The sequence below is a fragment of the Orcinus orca genome, chromosome 3 (assembly GCF_937001465.1).
Source record: "Orcinus orca chromosome 3, mOrcOrc1.1, whole genome shotgun sequence".
Taxonomy (NCBI): domain Eukaryota; kingdom Metazoa; phylum Chordata; class Mammalia; order Artiodactyla; family Delphinidae; genus Orcinus; species Orcinus orca.
The window spans coordinates 181,489,784-181,499,525 of NC_064561.1; the positions used below are offsets into that span (position 1 = coordinate 181,489,784).

General features: G+C 37.2%; 1 pseudogene; it reads right to left on the reverse strand.

The window, feature by feature from the left end:
• Positions 1 to 3,200: 3,200 nt before the first annotated feature.
• On the reverse strand, positions 3,201 to 3,295 carry LOC117203083 (uncharacterized; annotated as a pseudogene).
• Positions 3,296 to 9,742: the final 6,447 nt, after the last annotated feature.

Sequence of the window (9,742 nt, forward strand, 5' to 3'; positions counted from 1 at the left end):
TTTGAAAGTAAAAGATTAACCCTGAAAAAAGAAAACAAGAACTTTAACGAGAGCATGCACTATAAGGTCTTGTTTTGATTAAAATATGTGTGTGTGCGTGTGTGTGTGTGTGTGTGTGTGTGTGTGTGTGTACATAGGAAAAGTCCTAGATGGTTAGTTACAAGAAGATTTAAAAGGTTAGTGATGATCTCTGGATGATGAGGGAATGGCTTTTCAATGTGTTTAATTTTGCTTGTCTGTATTTTCTAGTTTTCTACAATACACATGTACAACACGTATAAAGGTAAATGCTGTTATAAATCAGCTCCTTGAGGAGCATATTCTATCACTAGCTACCAATCAGTGACCTCCCTTTATTTTACTAAAAAATGAAATCCCTAAATTGTGTTTCTCTTGACCTTGACTTCTAGCATATTCCTTGATGAATTCAACATTTGTAATAATGGCCCATATACACGGGGCCTCTGAATTTTGTGATCTTCTCTTTTCATCCATCTCACTTTAGCCACTCCCTCTAAGAGTAGTATTTGTGACTTTGTCAATCCCACTAATGCACCACCTCTGAAATTTTGATTCAAATATCCCATTCTGATTTAAGCATCTTCCTATGCAAATCATCACACTGAGGAAGTTTCCCCATGAATGAGATCTCCTTTCATTGACCCAACCTGTTTTTCTTATTTTCACCCTCCATCATATTCTCAACTCTATTCTCGGGGATATATCATTATCTCATCCTCTTAAAAAGACCTTTATTTTCATTGACGCTTTCTTTTTTTGGTCACACTCATCTGTAGAAAGCCGAAACCTCAAAAACCCAACTATTCTCCATGTTCAAAAGCAGCGATACATGTCTAGAGAAAAACACTTAACCACACTTACTGGTATCACCTTAAATTCATGACCACAGTTCTCAAACTGGCTCTTAGATCTCTTCCAATTTTGATTACACTTTAGTATGTTTGCTCTCCTGCTCTCCTAAACAACAATTTCCTCCTTCTCAACATTTTAATAAAATATCTCACTCTCAGCTGATGACCTTTCCTCACTTGTACTTGGGAACGTAGGTGCACCCAGACTGACTTCCACCATTAAATACACCAGCCGACCCACATTGTGCTGCCACTCCACCCTCCAACTTTCAAGGATGGATGAAGTGTCTCTGGGCCCATCAGTGGTAAATCCCTCCAATGGCTCATTTTTGCCCTTAGAGTGAAATCCAAACTCCTCAGCATGGCTCCTGCCTGCCTCTTTCTTGTCCTGTTGTATAACTTGTTCAACAGGCTCCACTCACATCGCCATCAGCATCAGCATCTTTTTTGTTCTTGCCACGGGGCCTTTGTGTTTGCTGCTTCTCCAACTGGAAGACTCTACTACAGGTCCTCACAAGGTTGTTTCCTTTTCAGACCAGGCAAGACATAGCTCAAGTGTCACCATCTCAGAAAGACCTTCCCAAACAGTTCAAACATGATTAGCTGCCCCTGGGACATTCTCTCATATATTTTTTTCTCTGCCTATGTTCTCTTTCCTTCCTTCCTTCTTTCCTTCCTTCCTTCCTCCTTCCTTCCCTCTTTCCTTATGGAGTACAAGCATAGTCCATTTAGCTTTATCAGAACTAAGAGTGATGGGGATGAGAGGAGAAAGGGAGATTTTGATATATGTCTGCATAATTGATCCCCCAGAAAACAACATGCTAAGTGCTGTGTGAGCATCATCATCTCACGCACCTTCACCAGAATGGAAAACCAGCTTTTAACCTCTTTTTATTCATTTTGTTGGGAAAATGTCTTGTTATTAAATTGTCTTTTATTTATTTACTATTAATTTTAAAAAAAACATTAAATATGACGTGCAACTTTAAAACTAAATTCTAAGTTCTGTCTCATATTTTTGTGAGTAAATAAAATGTATGCTGATCACATTCATGCACTCTGCTATGTGTCCATAACTCCAAAAGTAATAGGAAGACTTCTTAGAAGTACTTTTATCCACTTCCTCCTTTGAATCAGGATTCTACATTAGGTATACACCTAATTCCATATCTCAGATCCTGCATGGAGTTTTTGAACCAGTGAATGTTGTTAATATGGTGTGTGGGAATAACCTGGGAGAGCTTGTCTCCCAGGAACAGGAGAAAATGGAACACAAGGCTGCTGCAGTGAGTTCAGATCTAGTCTTGTTCTGGTGCTTCCCAGGACACTAAAGCAAGGAGAAAATGGCAACACTAACAGTTTAGGTACAGCACTAGAGATGAGGGCATACACACTTCTGAAGCCTCAGAGGAAAATAGCTCTTTCCTAGAAATCAAGTTGATAGTTACATTTTCTGACTTTGACCTCAAGTAGGTTACTTAACCTCTTGGTAATAGGAATGTTTCTATAGAGGCAAAGTATTTTCAGTACCTTGCTTTATTTGCCTAATCACTCCTTCCTACTGCAAGATTCTTATTATCAGAGAGTCCATTTTATTGTCTTATTTATTTTTGTAAACTCCTCGGCATTCAACTTGTGACATAGATAGATAGATAGATACACAGATGTTTAAAAACATAGTAGGTGTGGGCTTCCCTGGTGGCGCAGTGGTTGGGAGTCCTCCTGCCGATGCAGGCGACGCGGGTTCGTGCCCCGGTCTGGGGGGATCCCACATTGCCGTGGAGCGGCTGGGCCTGTGAGCCATGGCCGCTGAGCCTGCGCGTCCGGAGCCTGTGCTCCGCAGTGGGAGGGGCCACAGCAGTGAGAGGCCCACGTACCGCAAAAAAAAAAATATATATATATATATGTGTGTGTGTGTGTATATATATATGTGTATATATATATATATATATATATATATATATATACATATATATAGTAGGTGCTCAGAAATAAAAGACAAGAGAAAGGAAGGAAGAAAGAAAGGGGGAACAGATAGGAGGGTGAAAGGGAGGGAGAGAAGAAGGGAGAAAAAGATAAAAATAATGGCTATCCAGTAATTACAAAGAGGGTTTTCTGAAATATCCTTTTTTTTACTTGCTTTTCTTCTTTTATTTAAGTATAATTGCTGTACAATATTATATAAGTCATCAGTGTACAATATTATTTTATACAGAGTAGCTTGTACCTCTTAATCCCCTACCCTTCCTTGCCCTCCCCCCTTCCCTCTCCACACTGGTAACCACTAGTTTGTTCTCTATATCTGTGAGTCTTCTTCTCTTTTGTTATAAAAATATGGAACACATCACAAATTTGCATGTCCCCTTTGCACAGGGGCCATGCTAATCTTCCAATTTTAGTGTATGTGCTGCAGAAGCGAGCACTGGAATATCCTTAATACTTATCAAACCTAAAGCTCAGTTACTGCTCTTTATTAAATAATTTTTAACACATTTAGAACTAGAGAGCTTATGTATAATAAAGCACTTCAAAATGTACGAAGAAATTCCAACTGAACTATTACTAAATAAAAATACAAAGATGGGCAATTCATAAGCAATGAATTTTTTCTTTTAGCTAACTTGGTAGAATAAAAGGGCATTTTTATGAAATACCTATATTAATGTTGATGTGCATATCAATCTGTGAGTACTTTTATTGTTGCTAGGATTAGGAGTTTATTTTTAGTAGTTCTTATGTCAACTTAGTAGTATAGTTACTATTATTGACCATTTAAAAATTTTTCCTCATTTTTATTGTCAGTTCCAAATTGGTTAGGAGCAAAAAAAAAACAGTCTGAAGTGTGATTTGCTCCTAAACCCACAGAAATCCGTGATACGGAAGGGTTTTCTTAGATCCAACAGGCGTGGCATTTGATGACGTGAAAGTGCTTAGTAAATTAGGGACTGCACATCTCTGGATTCAGGAGTCAAGGAAGCTTCCTGCAGAAGCATGAGTTTCAGAGTTTGAGAAGCGAACGCCACCTTGAAAGTGGTTAATAATACACTAACTTATAAGCTGAGTGTAAGAAACGCCTATGTAAAATATAATGGGGTCTTTTTTCTCTCCATTGGTATATATTTAAAAATCTTTAAAAATATTCTAGGGAAAAAGTGGGTGTTACATTCCTTACTGTGTGCTTTAAAAAAGGACTTTCCACTTGCTCATCTCTAGAAGGTCATCTCAGAGATGTACATGCCGGGCCTTCATTAGGTCTCCTCTTGCATTCATATTTAACTTTCTTTCATTCTGTGGCCTTTATTAGCTGAGCTCCTGGAGCTTGTAGCACATTTTAAACAGCAACACTGGGAGGATGTAAATGCAGAATAATGTATCAGGACTCAAATTTGCATGGTCAAATGTCAAAAAAATTAGACCTTCCCCAGAACCATGTCAAGAGGAATAACATAAGTGGGCAAACTCAACAGCAGGCATGCCATTATCATTTAGCGAAAGCTGTCATCACTGCCAGCAAGTGGAAGCAGTGGTCATTAGCTGGAGCTCTGCCGGGGGACGTTGCAATTCTTCCTTTTCCTTTTTTTTTTTTTAAAGATTTATATTTTTTCCCCATCATCTGACAGTATTTCACAGAACGCCACAGTGCGATGTTGCCTCCCTGACAGGAAAGTCAAGAGGTGGGGGAGGGCTCCTTTGGAGTCGGGGGAGTGGAGGGCTAAGGAGAAAAATCCATAATCGTCCACTGTCAGCTGGAGGGTGCAGGAATTGCATTACCTATTGGATAAATACTCATTAAGAGTAATCACTTTATTTCAGCTCTGTAATGACATTAACAAGCTTGGAATACAGGGAATTACATGAGTCAGAACAAATAATTGAATATTCTACTGTGGAGGGAACACAGCACAAGTCGGCCTTCATGTCATGCCATCTCTGAAGCTAGCACAGCATGCAATTAGATAATAAGCTTAAACAGCATTAAATTGGCACTGCTCATACCACCACTGAGAAAAAAGAAGTATTAATTGTTCAACTCTCACCTGCTTGTAATTTCATGCAATGCAAATACCAGCAAGTCTGCCCTATTTTGATTTAAATGGACTTATACAAAGGATTTAAACAAACCAATAAAAATGGAATATAAAGAGAACATGAGATAATGAAAAGTGAAAACAGATGCTGATTACAAACCATGTTCAGTGGGGAAGGGTTCCTCTTTGAATGGGAGGTGGATGAAAATTTGGCTACATTTTAAAATGTACAGTTACCATAATAATTTGACAGGTGTCCTAGATATATTTTCTCAATATTTCTAGCCGGCGATTTCCTTTCAACATTATTTTACAATCTCCTGAATATGTGCGCTGAGATGGGATTCATACAGTTCAGTACAATCAGCACAGCTGGGTAGATAGGCATTGATGATGATATAGATACAGATATCGCTATAGAAACAGAGATAAACAGAGATACAGACATGATTAATGTTGGTGCATCATTAATCGTGGAGAATGTTAAAGGTATGTAAAGCTTTCAAACAGAACAGGATGATTTTGTGTTGTGACAAACAAGAAAAGGTGGTCAAAAGCAGGTAAACCACGTGAGACACTTTCCTAACTGGTTTGACGTATTAGCAAGCTAGGACCCTGAGAGAAGAGAAAGCTGCCTTTTTGACATCCCATCCCAGTGCCACAGGAGTGTCATTTAGTGTGCTGTATCCATAAGCATGAGTTAACCTAATGTGATGCATCAAATTACACAAGCTGTTAGAGAATGCCAAGGAGAACCCAGAATGATGCTGCTTCTTCTGGCTCCACACAGAGGAAGGTGCCTTCCTCTCCCAGGGTGGCTGCCCAGATCAGAGCAGATTGAGATGAGCCGTGAGAGCCTGGATGTTCTGGGGATGGCAATTTGGGAAGTATCAGTTTACAGTCAATTCTACCACAATTCCAAATCTGTGTAGTTATTCAGACGAGCCAATCAGCACCGGATATTTGATAGGCAAACTCAATATCATTTATAATCTTGACAGGTTAAGGGTCTCTAAGGCAAAGCTTAATATACACAGTGGGTTTGAAAATAAGAGAAAACAAATAAAGGAATCTCTATATTCTTGAGCAAATATCTTTTCTTTCTCTAGTCCTACAATCTTCCAATCAGGGATTTTCTTTATCATTCCCAGCCTCACAGGACACACAAAACCATTTTGAATCTATTTTTCTAAGTAGAACACCATACAGCCTTCACCTCAGTACTTGCCTATAACTCATGTGGGTGTTTGAAAGTTATTCTTTAATAAAGGCAAGGGGGAAAAAGAAACTAGGTCCTACTTTAGGACAATTTAAAATGTGTCAATAAATTCAAGATTGAGAACTAAAATAGAAATTTGAGTATTTATCATGTCTGTCCTATAAAATAAATTGAAACTCTTAGAAGAAAGATTATCCACTAGCCCAATCTTTCTGAGGGAATAACATCTAGCATACTGCAATGTGTAGCAGGTACCCAATTCATCTTAAAAAAATACAGGAAAAGGACATACTGCAAGTAAAAATCTGGAATTAAAATGAGCATTAGCAGAATGCTCTCTCTCTCTCTCTCTTCCTCCTTCCTTGTTTTTCTTCTCTCTCCATCCTTTTCCCTCTTTTTCATGCCCTCTTTCTCTCTCTCATTATATCAATAAAATGATTATAGTTTCAGTCTACTTATAATGAGAGGCAGTTATACTGGATCTTAGCTTTCATAAAATATGTACTAGTTATACAAAGAACTATCTTAATTACTCTTTGGTAAAAAATAATGTATATACTGATGATTCTCTATCTATCTTATCATGTGCTAGGCACTGTAGGGGATATCTTCAAGTATGTACATTTCTATTGGGTCCAAAAACATGTATGAGACAATTAAGAAAGTATACAAACAAAATTAAGAGTTACATTGTATAACAGGATAATCCAAAATTAATTCACAGAAGAGATCTATTTATGTAGTCATTCAATAAATATTGATTCATCATATGATGTATGCCAAGCACTACATTGTTTAAAACATGAAGACGTGCCCAGTTTCCTCAAGGAACTGTATTTCCTTGGAGGAGACAAGCATGCACAATGTGATGGAGAATGTTGTTCTCACTATAACTTTTTATTGCAAAGGTATTTATTGGGAAGAAACGTTCTTGTCAAGATGAAATCAAGAGAGACATGGCTTTTGGCAGTGAAGTCCTGTGGGAAGCGTGGCAAACAAAGGACACGAGTGTGACCTCTGCTAGGGAGATGGAAAAGGTCAAGTGCCCTCCAAGTGACCCTTCCCCATGACCATCCCATTTAACTTCCAGACCCCAGATCTTTGTAGAGCTGTTAAACTCACTGCAGGCTGGAGAAGAGGATGCTGGAGGAGTCCTGTTATTATATTTTTTTTTCCTTGAAACAGACAGGACCATGGCATTGTATACATGCAGAAACTTGAGAAAGAAAGGATGACTCATATGGTGGGGACTTTCAGGAAGGGGGAGAAGGCTTTGGCTGATCCTGCAAAGGAATTTTAGCTCTCTCAATCTTGGTTTGATCCTTGCTGAAGAAATTTCATCTGACCTGAGACTTAGAAAGAGGTAAACTGAGATAGATTTTTTTCATGCAGATAGATAGCTTGTGCAAACCAAGAAGGCATAGGAGAATGTATCTTCCCCTGCAGTATTGTTACAAGATAAAGTTCATTAGGGTAAGTACCATGAATGAGGCTGATTTTTATGTCATGAAAATGGGATAATAAATTTTCTTAAAGGTAATGAAGAACTATGGAGAATATACCTAGGAAAGGAACATCTCAATGCCCACAACAAACAAAAATGAATGCAGTATTCCTATAATGCAATGTATAAATGGGCAATGACTGGGAATAGGAAATTTATAAGAAAGGAAACCTGAAAGGTCCAAGGTTTTCCACCATTACAATGTCACACAGAAGAGTTTCACAGCTCTAAAAATCCTATGTTTCACCTGTTTATCCCTATCCACAATCCAGACCTGTGGCAACTGCTTATCTTTGTACTATCTCTACAGTTTTGCTTTTTCTTGTTGCTGAGTAATATTACCTGGTATGGATGTATCACACTTTGTTTGAAGGTTATATTGTTTGCTTCCAGTTTCTGAAGATTATGAATAAATTTGCTACCAAAGTTCTTTTGCTGGATACACACACACACACACACACTAATTTTCAACTCCATTGGATAAGTACCTAGGAGCACAATTGCTGAATCACATGGTAAGACAACATTTAGCTTAGTAAGAATCTGAGAAACTATCTTCCACAATGGCAATGCCATTTTGTAATGCTTGTAGCAGTAAATGTGAGTTCCTATCAGGCTGCATCCTTTCCAGCAGTTGGTATTACAGATTTTGAGTTTATTTTATTGTTGTTGTTTTGGTTTTATTTTAGCCATTTTAATAGATGTGTAATGACATATCATCATTGTTTTAATTTTCACTTCTTTAAAAACATATGATGTTGAATGTCTTTTCATCTACTTATTTGCCATGTGTGTATCTTCTTTGGTAAGGTGTCTGCTCAGACCCTTCACACATTTTTAACTGGATTGTCTTCTTATTGTTGAGTTTAAGATTTCTTTGTATATTTTGAATAAAATCCTTTAACAGATATGGATTTTGCAATATTTTCTGCCAGGCTGTGTCTTGTTTTTTTTGTTTGTTTGTTTGTTTTTTTGTCTCTTAATAGTAACTTTCACAGAGCATAATTTTTATTTTCATAAAGTCCAACTTTTTCATTTATCTTTTCATAGATCATGCTTTTGGTGTTGTGTCTAAATACTCCTCACCAAACACAGACCACTTAGATCTTTTCCTATGTTTTCTTCCAGAAGTTTTACAGTTTTTCATTTTACATTTTGGTCTATAATGCATTTTGAGTTAGATTTGGTGAAAGGTGTAAATTCTGTGCCTGGACTCATTCCTTCCTCCTTCCCTCCCTCCCTCCTTCTCTCTCTCTCTTCTTTCTTTCTTTCTTTCTTTCTTTCTTTCTTTCTTTCTCTTTCTTTCTTTCTTCACAAATGGTTGTCCAATTTTTCTAAAACCATTTGTGGAAAGATTATCTTTGTTGATTGAATTACTTTGTTCCTTTCCAAAGGTAGACATTAGTATCTATAATGTCTCAGCTTTCACCAATTCCAAGCTGCTGTGCTTACTGTAGATTTTTGGTAAGTCATGAAGTTAGGTAATGTCAATCCCTTAACCGTTCTTTTTCTTAATTATTCTGTTAGCTATTCTGGGTCTTTTGACTTTCTATGTAAACTTTAGAATTAGTTTAGCATGAAATACCGTGAACTAGCTTCCCAGGATTTTATTTGGGATTGTGTTGAACATATATATCAAGTTAAGAAGAACTGACTACAAAAAATGTTGAGTCTTCCTATCTGTGAACCTGGATTATTTCTCCACTTATTTAAATCTTTGACTTTCTCTTAGTTTTTCCATCCAAACTTCATAGTTTTGTGGATATAGACTCTGTACATATTTCATCAAATTTATATGTATTATATTTTGTGATGATGGTATTATGATTTTGATTTCAACCTCCAATTGGTATAATTGATATGTGAAAAGCAATTGTTTTGTTTATTAACATTGTAGAAAACCTGTACCCTGTAGTCCTTTTGATAATCCTTGTGATAATTAGTTTCAAGTGTTTTGCTATTATTATTGTCATTGTTGCAGTTGTTAATTCTCGGGGATTTTTTAACTAGACCCACATGGAACAAAAACAGCTTTATTCCTTTATTCTCAGTCTGTAAACCTTTCACATCCTTTCCTTTGATTGCATTAGATAGTGCCTCCGGTGTAAAGTTGAGTAGC